This window comes from Peromyscus eremicus, unplaced genomic scaffold (assembly GCF_949786415.1).
Source record: "Peromyscus eremicus unplaced genomic scaffold, PerEre_H2_v1 PerEre#2#unplaced_390, whole genome shotgun sequence".
In the NCBI taxonomy this organism is placed as follows: Eukaryota; Metazoa; Chordata; class Mammalia; order Rodentia; family Cricetidae; genus Peromyscus; species Peromyscus eremicus.
The window spans coordinates 201,961-223,575 of record NW_026734626.1 but is presented as its reverse complement, the minus strand read 5'-3'; positions in this window follow the sequence as shown (position 1 = coordinate 223,575).

Below are 21,615 nucleotides of genomic sequence, written 5' to 3'. Positions count from 1 at the left end.
ACATTGATTACGTTCATAAGGTTTCTCTCCAGTATGTGTTCATAAATGCATTTGTAGCTGACAATGTTTTGCAAAGGCTTTACCAAATTGATTACTTTCATAGGGTTTCTCTTCAGACTGGGTTCTTTCATGTACTTAAAGTGTACTGTGTTTTGCAAAGGCTTATCACACTGATTACATTCATAGGGTTTTGCACCCGTATGTGTTCTTTTATGCTTTTGAAGAGTACTGTGTTGTGCAAAGGCTTTAGCACACTGATTACATTCATAGGGTTTCTCTCCTGAATGTGTTCTTTCATGCTTTTGAAGAGTACAGTGTTGCACACTGATTATATTCATAGGGTTTTTCCCCAGTATGTGTTTTTTTATACCTTTGAAGATTACTATGATATGCAAAGGCTTTAACACACTGATTACAAAACAACAGTAATGAGATTATTTGCCTTATAACATTTCCAGTTTTACCAAGGAGCTCACCAATGGGGATCACCCATGCTGTCTCAGGAACATCCAAGACTCTAGCAGAAGTCTCAGAGACAATGGAGGCTCCTGGAAAGCTAAGTATGGCAGCTGAGCAACCAAGAAGTATTTGGAAGGCATGTGGACTCAAACAAGGCTCTGGAGATTGGCTTATAGACTAAAGAATCAGAAGACAACCTGGTGGCAGGAAGATGCTTTAAAAATGTAGATGGATTTCTGTCTCACTTTTCCTGCATCAGGTTCTCACCTCTATGACCATGGCAAGTAGTTCTTGCATTGTTCCCAGCACCCAGCTACTCCTAGCAACTACAACAGCACAATAGGAAACTTCACATCTCTTGGTTTCATCATCAGCCTAGGTTGGATGCTTGTCCAGCTAGATTCAGGTTCAGGGGTTTCCAGGACTGCAAATTATCAGGCCACGTGACACTCCATGAATACCTCCTTCAGTTCCGTAGATATTTGAGATAGGCAAGAGAAGAGCAGTGTTGGGGCACATGGCCTGTGAACTTTTACAGCCCTGCATTCCTACTTCACTGGGCCAAGCCCACAAATCACCTACTAAACACATCTTATCCCTGAGACGATCTCAACAGAAATTCCTCTAGTCCTCTCCTCACTGCAATCTCCAGATGCATCCCCCAGGCAAGTCCCTCACAGACACACCCAAAAAATGTGCTCACAGACATTCCTCCTCCCTGGAAATAACCTTCCAGACACTATTTTTTGCCTGACTCAGAGGATATGGGAATCCTGTGGTGACATTAGTTTTTTGGTAAGTAGCAGAATGGGGAGTGCTCGGCAGCTAAACTGGAGAGCTGCTCTAAGGTCAAGGCCAGAAGACACAACAGGGCAGCCCATCCACTACAAACACAGGGCTGAGGAAGAGGAGACCTACTCCAGACCTGCATTCATACAGGAGCTGGGAACACAAAGCCAAAGCTGACAAAGTAGACAGACCCTGAGCCCTGCAAGAAGATCTCATGTGGAAGAGAAAACATGGCCAATAGACATAGTAACATAGAAGGTTTGAAGAGATCTAATGAACCATCTCCCTAGACCAAGAACTATGGGAAACTAATGACTATTGAGAGGCAGAATTGTATTTCCCAGGGATGAGATATAGTTGGTTATCCAAAACAAAGTGGACTGCACTAAAATCATATAAATAGAAAAAATACCAAATGGACTCAGCAGCTCATATTTATTTATGAATATAGACATACAAATATATATGCAATAGTAATATCTGAAGAGAAACCCTCTATGAGAAAGAGTGAGTGGGGATCTGTAGCAGGCTTTCATTTAGCTCTCAAATCATGACACAAAGACTTCTTATTAGTTATGAATGATTCCTGTCACATGGATTATGGCACAAGATGTGGATTCTGCCCTATCCACCCACACAACACAATGCACAACTGCGAAATTTCTGCAGCCTTCCTTGCTGACCTTGACCTTGATATCCTCCCTATGCTAATTCCCTGCCAGTTTCCACCCTCCTCAATGCTTAAGGGAAGTTCCTTGTTTGTGTATCCTGCATATTGGGTGTTAAGAGCTTAGATGCAAGATTGTAAACATCAGTAGGGAACTTCTGCCTTCTGGGGTTCTCCCATTGTGCTGTAAGACTGTATTTAAGGTTTCCTTCCTCCTTCAATAAATGACATTTGGCATTCTGCTGAGGTGAATGACCTGCTGTCTCTTGTCTCTGTTTTTTGATCCACAGCCTCTGGCTAGAACATGGAGAAAGGGTGGTGGTAGTACAGGCATTATTGCTATACACCACACACTAAAAACTGGGCCATGGGCACATACTGGACAGTGATATACAAGCATCCTATCTTCCCATGCAGGGCTGCAGAGTCTCTACATACTTACATACTCAAGAAATCCATACACAGAAAGGCTCAGAGGACAAGCACTAGTGCCGAGGTTAACACATGGACCAACAAAACCACAGTCTGGATCATGGTTCATCCTAGTCCCAGCAGAAAAGAAAGCTCAACAGACCTGCACTGAACGTGCAACACTCACCACAGCATGGGCTTGTGGACTTCCTTATAGATCCCTAAAGCAGAACAAGAGGAGAATCCTGGAAAGAAACTGGAAGCTACCTCCTACTGGTGTTCCTAATTGCTAACACTCCCCAGAGTCCCTCATCAGAGACTTCACCTGGGCTTCAGGATATTAGCAGTTTCCCTACTGGGTGAGCAGATTTCAAAGGCCTCAGAGAGAAAATAAACCCTCCCAGGTGGGTCCTTCCACACTTGATTGGATAGGACACTAACCAGAAGATTTGGTATTTTAGTAAAATTCTCTAATCTCTAGAGCACTTCCTGTTTTTCTTCCAAGGCACATGCTTCTATGGGTGCACTGTTCATTACATAATCAAAGTCCAGTGCAACCAAACTGTTGCTTCACAACTGGGAAATCCTGCAACCAAATACAGGTCACATTCAAACAGTAACTGTTCTTAAACAAAAAGAAGCCATGGATTAGAACACAATGAAGGGTCTATGGGAGGGTATGAAAGCAGGGAATGTGAGACCAAAACGATCCATCTTAGAAATAAGACCAAAATGCTTTCACCCAAAAACTAAGGCCTAAGATTTCTCCTTCTAGGAATAGGTCAATAGTTACTGAAACAAGTCAGTCCAGATTCCAGAAACCAGGAAGTGTAATAGTACAGAGCCACAACGTAGTCATGAGGTAATGACTGCTGGACTATGGATTGTCCTCTCCCTGGTTTCCAGGGTAACTGACCACAGAAATGTCCCTACCTGAGGGCAGCCAATGAGGAATGGTGGCGGGTAACCACTCCCTTAGAAGTAAGATTAATCCATGACTTCTAGAAAGCTCCTAGAAGCGAAACAATCAGAATTGTACCCATACTAGCACCTCTAAATGATGTAACCTTGTGGCTTTTGCCTTTAAAAACTGAGCTTGCAGACAGGCAGGCACTTCCTCCAGCCTCCACTGCATTGACTATATTGGACAAAGTCCCTGATTAGGCTTGTATATCCAGAATTAAACCTTGCTTTTGCATTCTGGCATGCTCATCTTTGGTGGTCTCTCTGGGGTTCAGGATCTTGGCACAACAGGAAGACATTGTGATAATATTGTAAATATAATCCCAAATAATTTTGTTAAAAAATTGAAACAGGCTTTATGGCCATGTGCTCCAGACACCAGGGATTTGTATTAGAGGACACCAAGTACTACTCACACCATTTCTCTTGGGGTATACATCTTAAACCTGGAAAACACAGTCATGTTAGGCAGGGCCACACCATTCTATCCAGTTTTACTTCTTAGGTTCAAATGGTGTAACTACTCTAATTTGGTTTTACAAAATTTCAGTTCTTTGGTATCCAGATTCTTGATTGCCTGGTCTGTGGACCCATGAAATGGCCAGTCAGAACATTTATTGATCTTGTAACATTGATAACCTCACTACTCATTGCTAATGTCAACTACTATCACAGCAGGAAAGTTTTCACCCTCTTTCTTCCTCATCTCTCTCTCTGCTGTGACTACACGTGCTTTATAGTTGACCAGTGAACTCAATTATTATACAAGTTCTACCTCATTTGTATATGCAAAATAAAATCTAGAGAAGTTGGAGGATACTTATTCACTGGTCTATTTTTCTTTTTCACAGATCAGTCAAGGCTCATATTGGAAGGAGTTGCAGGACTTTCTTTCCAGCACTGGGAGACAGAGGCAGGATTAGGTGTTCAAAGCAAATTCTCAATTACATAATGTGAGGCAAGCCTGAGCTACAAGAGATTTTGACCTGAACCAAGGGTTCACAACCCTCCTAATGCTGTGACTCTTTAATATAGTTTCTCATGATGTGGTGACACCTAAACTATAAAATTATTTTCACTGCTACTTCATAACTATATTTTTTCCTCTTAGAATTATAATATAAATATGTGCACTTTCTGACTGTCTTAGACCTGTCCTGTGATAGGGTTATTTGATCCCCCAAAGGGAGCCATGACCTCTAAGAATGAGAAGCACTGCTATAAACTGACATAAATAAATACATAAACAAACCAGTTAAGGAAAAAAATGGAATAAAATTCTTAAACTGGGAAACATAGAAAAAATTATCAGTAATGCATTAAAAGAAAATGAATATTAAAAGTGATACCAATAATAGATATTTTAAAGTAACAAAAGTGATTGAAAGCATATGTAGCTATACTGATTTTGAATCAGAGTAGGCACCCCCATAGTAGAGTGAATACCATTTATAAGAGACTGAATGACTTTGTCACATGTAAAATGGTAGCAACTGAGTGTTGTAAGCTAACACATGGAATTACGGCCTAAGGCCTGTATCTCAAATATCTCAGCTGACTTCACTGTATCAGTAAGGATTGCACATATCTCCATAGGAGAGTTCGCTATTTGGAAACTGAATACTTAACAGTCCAAGCTATCCTCCATAAACTGTACACCACACAATAGTGTCCATCTTCATTCACAAGGGAGAAATTAATACATGCAGGAAAATTATAGAGAAAGTCACTCACCATGCTCCATCATCCCTTCTTTGTAATGGAGACCCATTCAGCTCATTAGACTCAACTTCAATCTGTGATCAAGCTATTGCCTAGTCTAGTGCCCACTGCTGTGTACACAGTGGCCTGTTCTCCTGTCTACAGGCATCACTACCTCTCTGCAGGCCATTTCCACTCTTCTTCCTCTTCTGGTCTGAAGAAGCCATTTTTCACACACATTTCCTTTCCTTGTTGTGCAGTGGACAATTCACTATGTGACTCAAACTGGTGCAGACATGTAATATAGAATTTAGGGTGATTAGTCAAGGGATAACAAAGGCAATGCTATGTGGGGCTACAGACAGGGTTCAAGTCCACCTCAACCAATGTAGGAGAACTTGACTCAAAACTGCTTTTCAAAAAGACTGGAGACTCCCTGTTCAAGAATTAATAAACCTCCATGGCATACCAGGACTTAATGTTGGTTGTGACCTTGTAATGGTCTCTTGAACAGCATGTTAGAGACCCAGTTTTTAGTGGAAGGATGGGCCTTTCTACTGGTTATAAACAAGGGTTGTCTCCCATGTTAAGGAATGTAGCAGGTTAATCCTGAGGAACAAACTTTTACATCTTTTCCTAGTAATTTCTCATTAGCATGGTTACCATACTACTTATCTTTGGGGTATTTGTGATGCAGCCCTATCTTACTTAAATTCCATTTTGTGAATTAATGTCTCCTAAGTGTTGTGCCCAGATCGTGACCCCCAGAGAGACCACCAAGGACGAGCAAGCTGGAATGCAAAAGCAAGGTTTAATTTCGGGATATCCAAATGCAATACAAGCCTAGGCAGGGACTTCGTCCAACAGATCCAATGCAGTGGAGGCTGGAGGAAGTGCCCACTTATCTGCAAGCTCAGCTTTTAAAGGGAAAAATCACAAGGTTACATCATTTAGGGGTGCTAGTATGGGTACAATTCTGATTGGCTCGCTTCTAGGGACTTCTAGAAATTACTTCTAAGGGAGGGGTTGCCTGCCACCATTTCTCATTGGCTGCCCCCAGATGGGGGCATCTGGTGATTACACAGTCACTATGGAAACTAGGGTTGGGACATTCTATGGTCTAGCAGTTGCCTAGGGGGCCAGGGAGAGGACATTCCATACTCCAGCAGCCTTTACCTCCTGACTACCTTGTGGCTCTGTACTTTTACACTTCCTGATTTCTGGAATCTGAACTGACTGGTTTCAGTAACTTCTGGCCTATTCCAGTAACTTATGCCCTGTAGCTAAAAAGGAGCAGTCTTAGGCCTTTAGTTTTGGGTTGAAAGTATTTTGGTCTTATTTTGGTTCCACACTAAGAACTGTGAAGACCATGTACCATCAGTTCTATTACCATCATTTTTACTCTTCTACATCACAGTTGAGCATTGGAGTGCAACTTTAATCAGGAAATACTGTTTACAAGCTCCTAAAATTAATTCCACTTGGATTTTAAATCTTAATGTTAAATGTTAAAAGTGTAGAACTTCTGGAAGATAAGGGATGGACCAGTTCTCTTTGAGTTTGGAAATCTATGTTCCATAGAAACAACACACACATGGTGCTGGCATTTCACAGTGATATCAACAAGGACATTTCAAAGCACAGTCCTTCTCTCAGTGTTCTGCACAGACACAGCCAACAGAGTGAAGTTATTCAGAGGCTGCCAGCCAATCCCAACAATTGCAAAAACTTTGCAGGACCACGAAGATCCACACTGGAGCAGGCAGGAAGATCGGCACCATGCTAGACAATGCAGGACAAGAACAAGCAGAACTCTGCATCTGACTACTTCCTCCCACCCAGCAAGGGAAGGACCTGACACACTGACTCCCATTTCTCAACTGAGCACTCCTCCCAGTCTGGGGACAGCAACCCCTCACTCATCATATTGTGGTTCTCCAGCTGGGCCATGCCCTTTGCTCAGCTTGCAACAGCAACACTCATAGCACAGCACACACAACTACTAGTGACATGTAGCTCGAGTTTTCCTGCCTGGCCCACAGTCAGGACAAATCTCTCTCACCTGCCAGTCCCACAGCCTCAGACCCGACCAAGTAAACACAGAGACTTATATTGGTTACAAACTGTATGGCCATGGCAGGCTTCTTGCTAACTGTTCTTACAGCTTAAATTAATCCATTTCTATTAATTTATACCTTGCCATATGGCTCGTGGCTTACCGGAATCTTCACATGCTGTTTGTCATCATGGAGGCTGGCAGTGTCGCTCTGACTCAGCCTTCCACTTCCCAGCTTTATTCTCCTCCTTGTCCCACCTACACTTCCTGCCTTGCCAATGGCCAATTAGTGTTTTATTTATTGACTAATTAGCAACACATTTGCCATACAGAACATCCCACAGCACTTCATCTTTGTTTTTTTTTTCAAAAGGAAGGTTTTAACCTTAACAAAGTAAAATTACATATAATTTGGGAATTTGGGCATAGCTTCTCTTACTACTTCTTGCTGGAGGGGAGCGCTGTATCTTATGAGGACACAAAGAAAATTTTAGGATTATGGAATAGTCCATGAGGCTGTATTGTCTGAGCCAGTTGCCTTCAAACCATTCTGGATGTTGGATCATCTGGGCCCTGGTGTCATTGGAGACCTTTCAGGGGTTCTTGGCTGGTCAAACATGATGTATCTTAATCTGGAACAAATCCATAGCTTTTGGCTTTCTGTGGGAACAAAAGCAGAGTCTCCTTTCCAAAGCAAGATATCCTTACATCCAAATTTTGAAGTCAAGATATCTTTAAAATATGCATATTGGTTTAACTCAGCTTCCTTTACAATCAAATATCTCTCTGAAGTTAAGAATCCCAAAGACAACACAATCTAGATTCTCTGTGTAATATTCATCTTTATGTGGCTTATATTTTTTATATTAATTTTACTGTCTCTTTAAAGACTTTATTTTTTAAAACTATGTATTTGTTTCACTGACTGTATATATCACCTTTTTTGTCTCTTTCAAGCCTACGTATCTTTTACACACATTGTAAACTATTACATCTGAATCTGTCTTTTTGTGAATCTATTGCTTTAACCTGCAGCAGCTGTGGCTGCTGGCTCCGTCCACCTCAGCTTCCCAACATGGCGGTGGTAGTTTACCGCCAGCTCTGGGAGTTATTGTGGGTCTATGATTTATCCAAGCAGCATGTAGCCCAGAAACCTCTTTTTTTTTTGTTTTGTACTAGCAAAGTCTAAATCCACCGTGCAGCTTGCACCACTTGCAGAGGCCTCGTTCCTGCCATGCTGCAGGTCGAGCATGCATGCTAGGAACCCACCAGTAGCTCAAACCGGCAGCTGGGGCTCATTTGAGAGAGACAATTAGAAACTGTTTTTAGCTCCGTTTTAGAATCTTTTCTCAGGTTTTAGGTGGAAACTCTTGCCACCACGTTGGATGCCATTTGTAGCTAAAGTTTTTCTGCCTGGCCCACAGTCAGGACAAACCTCTCTCACCCACCAGTGCCACAGCTGCTCAGACCTGACCAAATAAACACAGAGACTTAAATTGGTTACAAACTGTTTGGCCGTGGCAGGCTTCTTGCTAACTGTTCTTACAGCTTAAATTAATCCATTTCTATAAATCTATACCTTGCCACGTGGCTCGTGGCTTACCGGCATCTTCACATGCTGTTTGTCATTGTGGCAGCTGACAGTGTCTCTCTGACTCAGCCTTCCACTTCCCAGCTTTATTCTCCTCCTTGTCCCGCCTACACTTTTTGCCTAGCCAATGGCCAATCAGTGTTTTATTTATTGAATAATCAGCAACACATTTGCCATACAGAACATCCCACAGCAGAAACATTAAATACTTTATGTGTGTATTCAAAGATATATTTTCATGTGTCTGATAGAAATGTAATAAAGTAGGATAATCAGCAATCAGTTGTTTATCTTATATCATAGCTTCTTTATATATATATATATATATATATATATATATATATATATATATATATATATATGTATTTGAAGTTCTGAGCATCTTCCTTTCCCTATCAGTTATTCATTTGGCACATCATATTGAAGTATTGCCCTGTAAGGGAATTTTCCAGAGATGCCAGATAATGTAATGGCACTAAGATTTTTTTAGTTTTCTTTTTTATATTATAGAGAGATTTTTCTATTCATTTTACATACCAACCACAGATTTCCCTGTCCTCCCTTCTCCCACCTCCCAGCCTTCAAACCAACCCAACCCCATTCCTTCCTCCTCCAAGGCAAGGTCTCCCATGGGGAGTCAGTAGAGCCTAGTATATTCAGTTGAAGCAAGTCCAAGCCCCTCCTCCCTGCACCATGGCTTCTCAAAGTGTGTCACCATAGGAACTAGGCTCTAAAAAGCTGGCTAATGCACTAAGGACAGGTCCTGATCCCACTGCCTTGGTGGCTCCTAAACAATTCATGCTAAACAACCATCTCACCTATCAAGAGGGCCTAGTCCAGTACCATGGCGTCTCCTCAGCTTTTGGACCACCATTCATTCATTTACATTACTTTGGCTAGTTGTCTCTGTACTTTTTTCCATCATAGTCATAGAATTCCTTGTCTCTCTCACCAATAGGACACCTGGAAATTGGCCTGGCACCTGGCTGTGGATCTGTTGATCTGCTTCCATGAGTCACTGGATGAAGGTTCTATGATGATTGTCAGGGTATTTAACCATCCAGTCCCTAAGTAGGCCAGCTCAGGCACTTTCTTGACTATTGCCAGTACTCTAAGGTGAGATCATCCTTTTGGGTTCCTGAGAACTTTCCTAACACCCTGTTTTTCCATATTGCCATGATGTCTTCATTTATCATAGTATCTTTTTCCTTGCTCTCCCACTCTGTCCTTTTCCAGCTTGACCATCCCATTCCCCTGTGTTCTCATTCCCCATTCCTTGCCCTCCATTACCCCATTAATACCAGTTTGCTCATGTAGATCACATCTATTTCTTCTTTGCAGGACTATCTATGTGTCTCTCTTAGGGTCCTTCTTAGATAGCTTCTCTGGAGCTGTGGGTTGTAGTCTGGTTATCCTTTGCTTTACATCATGACTGGAGACATGAGATCCTCACTCTTTACTAAACTAGGTCTAGGAATCACTTTTGTTGCTGACAAATCTTCTTTATTCATGAGGGCAAGCTGTAAGGTATGAAAAGCAGCTTGTTATATAATTCAAATCTCTGAGAATCTAATTTTAAGCTTTTGAGCCAACAGTCTTACCTGTTCTCTCACAAGAATAAATATTTCTATCATATACAGAATGTTATCTTCTTTCCCAATTCATGGGCTCTCTGAGTTCAAACCAATCTTAGATTATAAGTAGGCCTTATGCTCCTCATTATTGCACCTGTGATCATAAAATATATTAAATAGACAGTATCTCTATGTATGGAAGAGCATGGATGGAAGACTTTTTAAATTTTGACCCTGTAAGACCCGTATGGAATTTTTAGCATGTTGGTATATAATGCCATTAAAGTTAAAAAGAATCAGTCCTTTCAAGGTGCATCTTTGCTGGTAAGCCACAAAGGCAAGGAAAAGTGGACAAAGGAAGCTATTCTAATTTCACTGGTTTGAAACAACATTCCATTATAGCATAGACATCTCCTAATAATGTTCACCCAGAGAAAAGACACTGCCTTCTGCTCATTGATACTCCAAATCCACTAGCAAAACCAGATGCCAGCAAGCAAAGAAAGCTACAATTTTTCCACCATCTTCTATTAATAATGTGTATGAGGTTCACTTGTAGTAATTTTTCCTGACATGAGGTTATTCTGTGAACTAAACCTTCAGCTCTTGTAAAGAAGAACATTTCATAGAAGAAAAATGAAAGAAAGGAAGAAAAGAGGGAAGGAAGAATGAAAGAATAAAGGAAGGAAGGAGGAAAAAAGTAAAAAGAAAGAAAAATATGAAAAGGAAAATAAATTGAATATGAATATAGTGAGTAATAATAACAGATAATGGATGAAAAGTGGATGAGGGAAAGTAGGTAGGAAAGAAGAATCACGGAAGGAGAAAGGAAAGGCAGCTAGAACAGATAACTGAGAAGATAATATTTATGATATTAGAAATGTATATGCTTATAAATGATTTAGATTTTATTTAAAAAATTACTGATAAAAGAAGCCCTGAATGTGTAAACAAAGTGATATATGTGGTATTGTTCACACATAGAAAGAGGATTTTAATATAGTGTAATGCAATCTAAAAAAAAAAGAACTATATCAGGTAACATATTTTCCTATTCCATTGGAAAGACAATTTCTCCCATGCCCAACATCCCTGAGTTTCTGCTAGATTGTTATGTAGGACTGCGGCCTTCTGGGTTTTTTCTCATGCAAATTGGCATAGCAATTGTTGGATTATTTAGCTCCTGTTTGGGTATTAATATTGTTAAAATTTTATCAAATGGATAGAACATAAAAACATAAATGGGATGTTTGTGAGTCCACAAATCAAGGGGACATAACATAATCATATTATAATCTCAATGGCCAAACAAAAACAAACACTAGGAGAAATACCAGTATTCTTTCAACTTCATGGGAAGAGAGAAGAACAACCTGGATATGTTGGGTTCTCTTGAAATGTGGAATGGTTTAGTTTAAAGAACCAAAGAACAGCTAGGGACACTGACTGTGGCTCTGTAAATTTGTATCTCCATTTTCTTTTTTTTTTTTTTTGAAACAGGGTTTCTCTGTGTAGCTTTGCACCTTTCCTGGAACTCACTTGGTAGCCCAGGCTGGCCTCGAACTCATAGAGATCCGCCTGGCTCTGCCTCCCGAGTGCTGGGATTAAAGGTGTGCGCCACCACCGCCCGGCTGTATCTCCATTTTCTATCAAGTGTGAGGAAAGAAAGCCCAGGCAAGTTCTGGTCTTACCTAAGCTCCATTTGTAGACTCCTCGGGTGATAATTTTTGTTTTCCTGCTAAATACAACAACTATTATAACTGTAAGACTGTTTTTCTCTTTCTGTTTGGTCAAGAATTCAAGAGCCCTGCATGCTTTGGGAATGTACACTGTCCACCAGGTCCACAGATCTTAAATCACCTTGGATGTCCTGGAGAATGCAGACTCCGTTACTTGCAATCTCTCACATGAAGTCAAAGGAAAATAAACCTGAGTGTATTACTAAGACAACTCAGTTTCAGCATAGAATTTCCATAGAATAAACATAGGTTTACTCACTTGATTCCAAGACCAGAGTCACTCTTCTAATGTCAATGGCACCTCCACAATTTACAGTAACTATAAATATTGAAAAATTAATGTAACCCCATTATTAGCAGTAAGAGGGTCCAGAAGCATCACAATAAATATTGTCAACATTGGCCTAGAGCCAGAGACTGAGACTTCTCAATAAGTAACAATAACATCCTAGCTTGAACAATGTGGCAGAAACCTCACCTATCTTCAGACCCCAAGTCCAAAACTGACACACAAGACCCTCACCTTTCATAGGTGGTACTGTCCCCATTCATCTAGGGTTTAACAGTGCATCAGATAGGTTAAGTTGGGCACCTGTCTCAGAGAAACACAACTCCCACTTCAATCTCAATCTACTAAAAGAAATGGCTTAAAACCTTGTAGAAAGAAGGTAACAATAGAACAACTGTTACCCTGGAAGATAACTCTGAGGCTTTTATTTCTTATTGCATGGTTTACTTCTTAATTAGTGAAACAGCCACCCAGAAATGGCTCTGAACATCTTTTGCTCAGGCAGTATTCAGTGGGATTAGGTACCCTTTATTAAGTACTAGTGCCAGGTGCAAGGGTAATTTCAAAGGATTTTGCCATGGCCTGATTGGCATCACCTCCCACTTTGTGCACAATAAAGGTTGTATGGTACACATATTTTGGATAATAAAGTGTCCTAAGAAAACACTGTATCTCAGCTGTTCCCTGCTTGTTTGTCCCATGATCTGGGCAGAGAGAATCCCACTTGGGTTGCCAGGCAACAATATTGATCTCACAGTCTGTCACAATAGCCCCATGGCAAATCAACCCCACCCAAACATGACCTCACTTTATATCCTCATTTCTCTACTCGTGAAAACACAAGTCTCTCTGTGAGTTATAAGTATTTTTCCTTCTACCTTTAATATGGCTGTAGTAAACCAAGCATTATTAAAGGCATATTTTTTATCCCAGTAGTTTGTTGAATATTAAGACATGGTCCATATAGTCTACTTCTCATATCAGGAGAATGAAAACAACACCACTCTTGTGCCCATTATTTACTCAGGCCTTTGTTACTATACCCCTTTTTAAATGTTAATATTTTTCCCCCTGAGACTGTGTGTCTATTATGAATAAATTAAGTTTTAAAAAATCACTGATAATTGCAGTAATTTCTCATATGATGTTACTGGTGATTAAAGGAGAAACCTTTAGAGTAAGTTTTACTATTACATCAGTCATTCAAACATTAATAATTTGGGTAAATTATAATGTCATTATGCCACAAATAAATTATGCAGTACTATCAAAAGGCTTTGCAGAATATGGATACAACTAGAATTTTAAAAGCTTGGATAAGGCAGCTTAAATTTTCTAACACCCTTCGGTTTTGCCTGTCATAGCCTACAATGATGTCATTTTTCTCCATGGGTGAAATTGAGTACTGCTCTCTTGAAAACTCTATTTATTAAAAAAAAATTTGTATTGAATAATAGAAAAGAAACCTTTCATTCAGAATGTATTCATCTTTGGTGCACTTAAGGTAGCTAAATACAAAGATTGCAATGTATCCTGTAAATGTATCCTATAAAAACAGACAAAAATAATAAGGTAGAAGAAAGCATTCCCAAAACCAAATCAAGAAGAAGAGAACAGGGAAGGTTGAGTATAAATGTATGTGAAGACTCCAAGTACATCATTAGACTAAAAATATTTAAGTAAAAACTATCTTAAAAAATTAAAACTTATTGTAAAGGAGATATAATAAACTGATAGTAATTATTTTATAACTTGAGATAATTCTGACTTTTAAGTGTCTTACATTCCAATTAGAAGAAATAGCCTGACAGAATAGACTATGTAAGTGAAAGAGAGCAGTTTTTGGAGGTTATTGCTCTTTTGATGTCCCTCCATCCAGCTCCTAAGTAAATCATACATCTAGGCTTATTCTTATTTATGAGTACCCAGCCCTTAATTTGGCTTAATTTCCAGCCAGCTTTTCTTAAATTAACACTTTTATCTTTTGCCTTTGGCTTTTCTTGTTTCTAAATTCTGTAATTCTTACACTTACTCTGTGGCTTGCTGTGTAGCAGGGTGGCTGGTTCCTGGAGCCCTCCTCATTCTCTGACTCCTTGATTTTAGAGGTCTCCACCCAGTTTTCTCCTTCTATATATACTCTGAGCCTGCCAGCCCACCTATCCTTTGTCCTTTCTTGCTATTGGCCAGTTCTTTATTAAATCATCAGGTGCTTTACACAGTCACAGTAACATGGCTTCACAGAGTTAAACAAATTCAACATGAACAAAAGCAGTACACCTTAAAATAATATTCTATTACATAGAGCTTTTTGGTACCTACAACCAATGAACTTCAGTGCCAAAGTAATAGGCAAAAAATCACATGTGGAAACAAACAGGTATAACCATACTGATAGTCCACAATGTACACTTTAAAGTTAAATTAGTGAATGAGAAAATGAAGGGCACTACATATTGATAAAGTGAGAAATTCAACAAGAGTCCATACACATATGTTCTTGTGACATTGATGTTTCCAATTTTATAAAGCACTCACTACAAAATATGAGATAAGAGATAGAATTCATCATTATTTTGGGTGATTTCAATACATGATTATATCAATTATCAAAACAAAAGGAAAGCAATGGACAACTGATATACAAATAAATGGACTGATTTAACATTTACATTACTTTCATGGAACAGTAGCAGAATTAATTTTTATCAGCAGCCTGAGCAATTACTTTTCAAAATGTTTTTATGTGAAGCAAATCTTCTCAAAAACAAGGTAATTGAAATAACTTTCATTTTTATAATATCACAGTATAAAAAATACAAAATAAAACAAAAATAAACTATAGAAAATATACAAATACATGGAGGCTAGAAAATAAAACACTGAATAATCAGTGAGATGCTAAAAAAATTGGGAGTAGTTTCCAAAGTTCTTAGACACAAATGGTGGTAGGAATAGAGCATAACATTCTTGAAATGTACAAAAATAACAGAACATTGGATTCTACAAACAAAAGGTGATGCAAGAGGGAAGTTGAAGTCTATTGGTACAAAGGTAAACATTTAAAAAATTCGTGACTAGTAGATGTTTTAGCAAGTAAAGGTACATGACAACAAGTCTGAATTCAATTTCTGGGAAACATGGTATAACAAAAGTATTTTTTAGTAAACTTTTCCCATCCACCATCCACCATCCACATGTGAGTTACAGTGTGTACACAGCTGAGTGAATGCTATGTCTGTGAGTTTATCCACAAACAACTGTGTGCTGAAAACATAAAAATGAAATGTCATTAGTCAGCAAGAAACAGCAAAGATCAGAACTCATGTAAATTGGTTCTGAATCTTAACTCATATTGTACAAGAGAATACTCAGCCAATACTAATAAAATCAAACCTGAACAAACCATACAAAAGAACCAATGAAACACTCAGTTCTATAAAAGGATCACCATGTATGACACACTCCTGTAGTAAGAATGACACCACTTCAAGTTAAGAGAACACGCAAATGGAAAGAATATGGAACCCCACTATTAACTGGGACAGGGTCCAGAAGCTTCAGAAACAAAAATTACTGATTCTGGGTCAGGGGCAGAGCTCAAGATCTCTCAGCATGGCACAGCTACATACTGACCTGGAGAGTAGTACAATCCCTCAGCTATGACATGGGCATCACGTTCAAAAGTGACAATTCATTCAGTCTTTCCCTAGTGTTATTGACACTGTGGTTCCAACATTTTGGAGAGTATCAGATAGGGGATTTGTTCAACTACTATGGGAGAGGACAAAAGAAAAGAGAACAGAACACACAGTAAACACTTTTGCCCAACTCCCACTGAGGTCTCTATGAGTGTGAATCAACAGCTTGTCAAAGTGAAGAGACCAACTTGGCATGCAGAGAATGGGAGGAAGAAGGCCACATGCCACCCAATGAGGTGACAAAGACCATTGCAGGGGGCTCTCCTACTTGCTATCCCCACCTTGACCATACATTAAACCTGAAAAGCAAATGTGCAAAAAGCAAATGGTGCTGGACTTTGAACTTACTCTCTCAAAGCAGTTCAAAGCACCTCTCTCCTCATAATGACATGAAGGTGTGTGATGTATGACTGAATCCACCTCCATCATTGGACTGCAGTTTCAGTCAGAGAAGCAGGGATTGATTGCCAAATGATTCTCACAAAAGCCTCACTTCCCAGAACTACTGGGGCATGGACAAAAAAATAAACAGTTGACTGTCATGAAAGTGGTGATGGGGTTGAATGTGTGTGTGGGGGGAATGTGTATGAGTAAAGTGATGAATTAAACACAAGTGGGTTGAATGTTAAACAGGTTAATGTTACAGGAGGAAATGGTGCTGGACCTAATCTTGACCCAGCTGATTGTTCTTACCTGCTCTTTCTGTGTCTGGGAGGTCTCTGACATTTTCCTCTTGGCCAATGATAGAGGAAAGGGAATTCCAGAAAGAGTCAGACTATTTCTGAAAACTCCAACAACAAAAGAAATCCAAGAACCTATAGTAAGAAAACAGATTCCCCATCTACCCTTCTCTGACCATGGAAATGGGGAAACATCAGCAAGCAGAGGACAAATCCTGTCTCAGTGAGAGTAGGAGACACGAGTGGTGTAGCAGTTCTATTGCAATAGACCCCAGCCCAAGACCATACATGATACCCATCTCATGTTGCAAACTAGACTTCTAAGTGTCATGACTCATTTGGTGATAGAATTACTCTTTCAAAGGGCAGGCATCTCAGATACTCTGCATAACAGATATTTACATTATGATTAATCACAGTAGTGATTACAGTTATGACATAGCAAGAAAAATAATTTTATGGTGAAATGTCAAAACATGAGGAATTGTACTTCAATGGTCATGCCATTAAGAAGGTTAAAAATAGTAGTTCTGGAGGCTATTAAGTATGACAATATGGTGTTGTGAGTAGCTAACAGTCTCTTTCACTATTGGCAATACTGAGAATGAGAAGCGTAAGACAAAGCACTACTTGCTAAGGAAGCTTGCTAAGAGGCAGAAAGGCTGGAGCCAGAGCTTCAGACTCTGCAGTACAGCAGCAAGAAAAGCCAGAGATGGCCATTGCACAATGTTGTGGTCCCCTAAACAACAGGCACTTAACAATGGAAGACTGACTCCTCAGCTAGACCATTTAATTTCTCTGAGACCTTGGTGTTCTCATTCTTTAAGCTCTGCGTGTGTGACATGACCTGCTCATGCCCCATCTTGAGCTTTTCATAGAAAGGATTTGGCAGGTAGTAGGTCCTGGACCTAGAGGTAATGAACTCCATGAACATAGTCGTCAAGTATGACAGGAATTCAGGGTGTGTTCTAGACTACTGGATGTCATGGGATGCCACATCCTGTCTCCTAAGTAATGGGAACTTCTGGTATTTATTAAACTTGGTATTGTAGAGACAAGGGGCTGGCTAAAGAAACCCACCCTGACCCTGGAGACCAGAACTAGGGAGGAAAGACTCAGATCAGGGCAGAAAGAAACACAGTTTGGCTCAGTCAGATCAGAGCTGTCTCTACCCCTGGCCTACTGACTTGTGAAATCAACCAATCACAGAGCAGAACAGTAGAACTGTGGGCCCCAAGTCAACCAGAGGTTGACTGCACCCCCAAAACATCCGGTGTAGACCGCCCTGCCTGGTCAGTTTTTTTTTTTTTTTTAAAAAAAAAAGACTGTTCTGTCTGCCCTGGTAGAGGCAGTTACCCTCCTGGACTCCTCCTTCCCAAATAAATCACTTTCACAAAAGAATTTTGGGTGTGATGATCTTCATTCACTGGCATAGAGAAGATCCTTGTTGAGATGTCCCCCAGTGGACAGAGCAAGAGGGAGCTGAAAGAGCAGAGCAAGGAGGAGCTGAACAGAAGATCTTTGATGAGACGTCCCTCAGTGGACAGAGACATAAAGAGCTAAAAAGTAACACTTTTCTCCAGAGCCAGAGTACATTGCTACATTTCTGCAGGGGTTTTTCCTTTTTTGCAGAGTGAAGCAAAAGAAAGCCACAGCATAGGCAAGAGAAGCAGAGCTCTGCTAGAAGCCCCCTTACGAGGGGACTGAGCAAAGCTCAGCTGTAGCAGCTCTCCATGAGAAGAGCAGGATTTTTGTATCCTGCACGGAGATCATCCCCCATCAGTTCCAGGCCTGAATTTCCCAAGAAGTCAGAAAATTGTCCCGTCCAGGTTTGGGCTGCTTCTTTGCAGTTCCAGCTGTCAGAGCTGTGCACAACAGCTCCAGGTCTCTGGGACACCTTCAGGGCAGAGCTATTGTGAGCAGCTTGAGGTGTCCAGGATACCTCACCCTCCAGGGCTAAACTGTCCCTTGCAGTTTCAGCCATCAGAGCAGTGCTAAAGAACTTCAGGTGTCCAGGACACCTTCAGGGCAGAGCTGCTGTTCTGAGCAGCTCAAGATGTGTGGGATACCTCGTCCTCCAGGGCTGAACTGTCTCCTTGCAGTTCCAGCCATCAGAGCTGTCCTAAGCAGATCAAGGTGTTGCCTGACTCCCTAGGTAGTCAGGCCACCTTTCCCCAGAGTTGTTGCAACAAATTTACTTATATTGTTGGTACCCAAACCTGGGACCAACCCACAGATTTTAAAACAATTTACTTACACCTATGCTGACCCTACACCGGGAGAGGCAGGCTTTTTAGATGATGGGAGGTGGAGTTGCATGAACTCTCTCAAGAGGCTTGCCAAAATAGCTGTCTAAGAATTTCCCTGGTGTCTACTCCACAGGTGTGTACCCTCCAGAGTCTGTGAAGATGTTTCTCCTGTCTTCAAAAACAAATTGTCTATGATGGGACCTGTCACAATGGAGACCAAAATAACATCATGAACAGTTTTGAGGATGGGACTCAACATCATGACAGATTTATAAACACCTGCATGGAAATATCTATGTGTCACTAAAGTAAGTACACTGGTGGAACTACAATACTCAAATTGGTACTCCCAATTTTCACCAAGGTATCACCTGGGAACTGTGAGCTAGGGAACTGCTCATGCGCAACCACAGATCCCTGACTGCAGGCACTAGAGGGAGATACATGCACAAACACATAGAAAAATACACAACATAAACACATGTATGTGAGAGACCGAGGTACAGAGAAAGAGATACTTAGAGAGACAGAGAAAGAGAGACTGAATGAGAGTGGGAGAACTCTATCAATTGGATGCTGAAGAAATGAATGCAGGTGTGTCTTCTCAGAGGGGAACAAAAGGAGCAGGGATCAGTCTGAGTCCCTGTATGGACACATTTAGATGTGTGACCAGGCCTCTCCAACTGCTGCTTGGAGAATCAAACATACAAGGCCTTTTAAAGTAAGTAACAAAAAAATTAACTCAAACTCACAGCAACTAACATCTCACACTAGCCAGAACTTGATAGAATCTCTTCAAAGTCATGCTGGGAATTCATACTACTGCCTCAGTCCATGAGTACTATGACTCATGCCACAGGCTCTGTTTTTGTTTCTTTTTAGAGGAAGCAGAATAGTCTTTGTCCTCATGTCATTCCTGTCCACATTTGAGGTTCTGCCTTTGGGAGGAGTTCAGAGACATGATTTTGGCATACCCTGAAAGCATACCCTGAAGATGCAGCCTACCAGAAACACAGACCTTATATAAAATGAAGAAATGATGAAAGAGTGGACCTGAGATTAAAACCACAGGGTTTGAAAGAATGAATACCTATTCTTCATGCTTTCTTCTGTGATAAAGATCAGGCGATCTCACTGTTAACTTTCTTTCAATGGTCGTTTCCTGTAGCTGAGTGGTCAGTCTGCACCTTCTGCTTCACGTGCATTTTGGTGAGGAAGGTTTGGTGGGATGGTGGCTCTCTGGTGCTCCTTGTGGGTAGATGAACATAAATGAACTTGCAGTATCACAAGGCAAAGATAATGGACAGACCACCCTGAGTCCTAATTAAATGTTTGAGAAAGCTTGTTTACCAGTGACTTGGTGACACCGCAAATTATTTTGTCCTGTGCTTCAGATGCCCCCTCTGGGGAACTCGGCTGTCTCCTCTATTTGAAGGGAAGTGGTTATCCCAGCTATCTGGTTTTCTCTGCCCTCATAGCACATGCTCCAAGTAACCAAGGAGATAGCCTCTTCAGGCTCATTCACAGCTGCAGACTCAGAATTCAACTTGGCTACAGAGTCCACAAGCCTGTGGGTTTATAAGTCAGAAAAAAATTGCAATAGTTCATAATCACCCCAGTCATTTAGAGGTTCCCCAAATATCTTGACAGGTCACTCTAACCATATAACTATTGATGGAAAAGACATATAAGGACAGAACATGGTCACCAGACTCAACATGTCTCCTCACTGACAACTGAGGAACACAGAGCAGCTGGGAAGTAACTAAAGTTAGCCACTGTGGTTGAAGTAGAGTGATGTCCTGCCTTGAAATGGGCACATTTCATTAATCCCTCCCGCTTCAATGTCGGTCTCATGTTCACACATCAATGCCTATCTACCAAAAGGAATGAAAGCCAAGAGTTCCCAGCATAAAGCATTGGCCTTACCAGTTCCTGACTTCTGAGCCAGAACAATTAATATCCTGGAATCCTTGAATTTCAAGAGGCATGACAAGCAGGGAAGTTCTGTTGGTTCCCAGAGACTCCAGCTTTCTGTTTCCCATTACTGGAAGATTCAGCACAAGCCCACTTCCTCCAGGAAGATTCCCTTTTCTTGCACAGAACTCATTACATGATTCTCTTGACCATTTTTTCTTGACGTTTTACATTGAGGCTGAAGGTCAGCTTTCTTCAGTCACTCTCTGGTTTCTCTAACCTCTCCATTCTCTTTCTGAATTAGACTCTTCAGTATGCCATCATGTTCATCAGGAAATGGTGAAGGCACTGAATAAAGTTCCCAAGGACAGTGGGTGTGGCCACAACATAGGTGACATCACAGAGGATGCCAGGGCTCTCCAGGATACAATAGAATGTCTAGGGAAGAGCTGCAGATGTCATGGGAACTGAGATTGCTAAGAGCTTTCCTTACACTAGATGTCAAGTTGTCCTTTGCAGGAGCCTCTGCTGGGATACAAGGGAAAACCTTCAGCATCCCCTTCATCCAAAGCCAGAGATCTCTCCCTGATTGATTGAACATTCTTCAGTTCTTTCCCTGTGTAGAACTGAATCTTTATCTCCTACTGAAATTTTATGTACACAAGGTAATAATATCATAGAAATTTATATATGCTGAAGTTCATCATAAGTACCTGCAACTGAGGTGACTGGCCACACTAGTGGAAACCCATGAACTGTGGACTGGTGGCTGTGGAGCCCCCATGAGACTGGACTAGGTCCTCTGGATACAGAAGATCATTGTTTGGCTCAA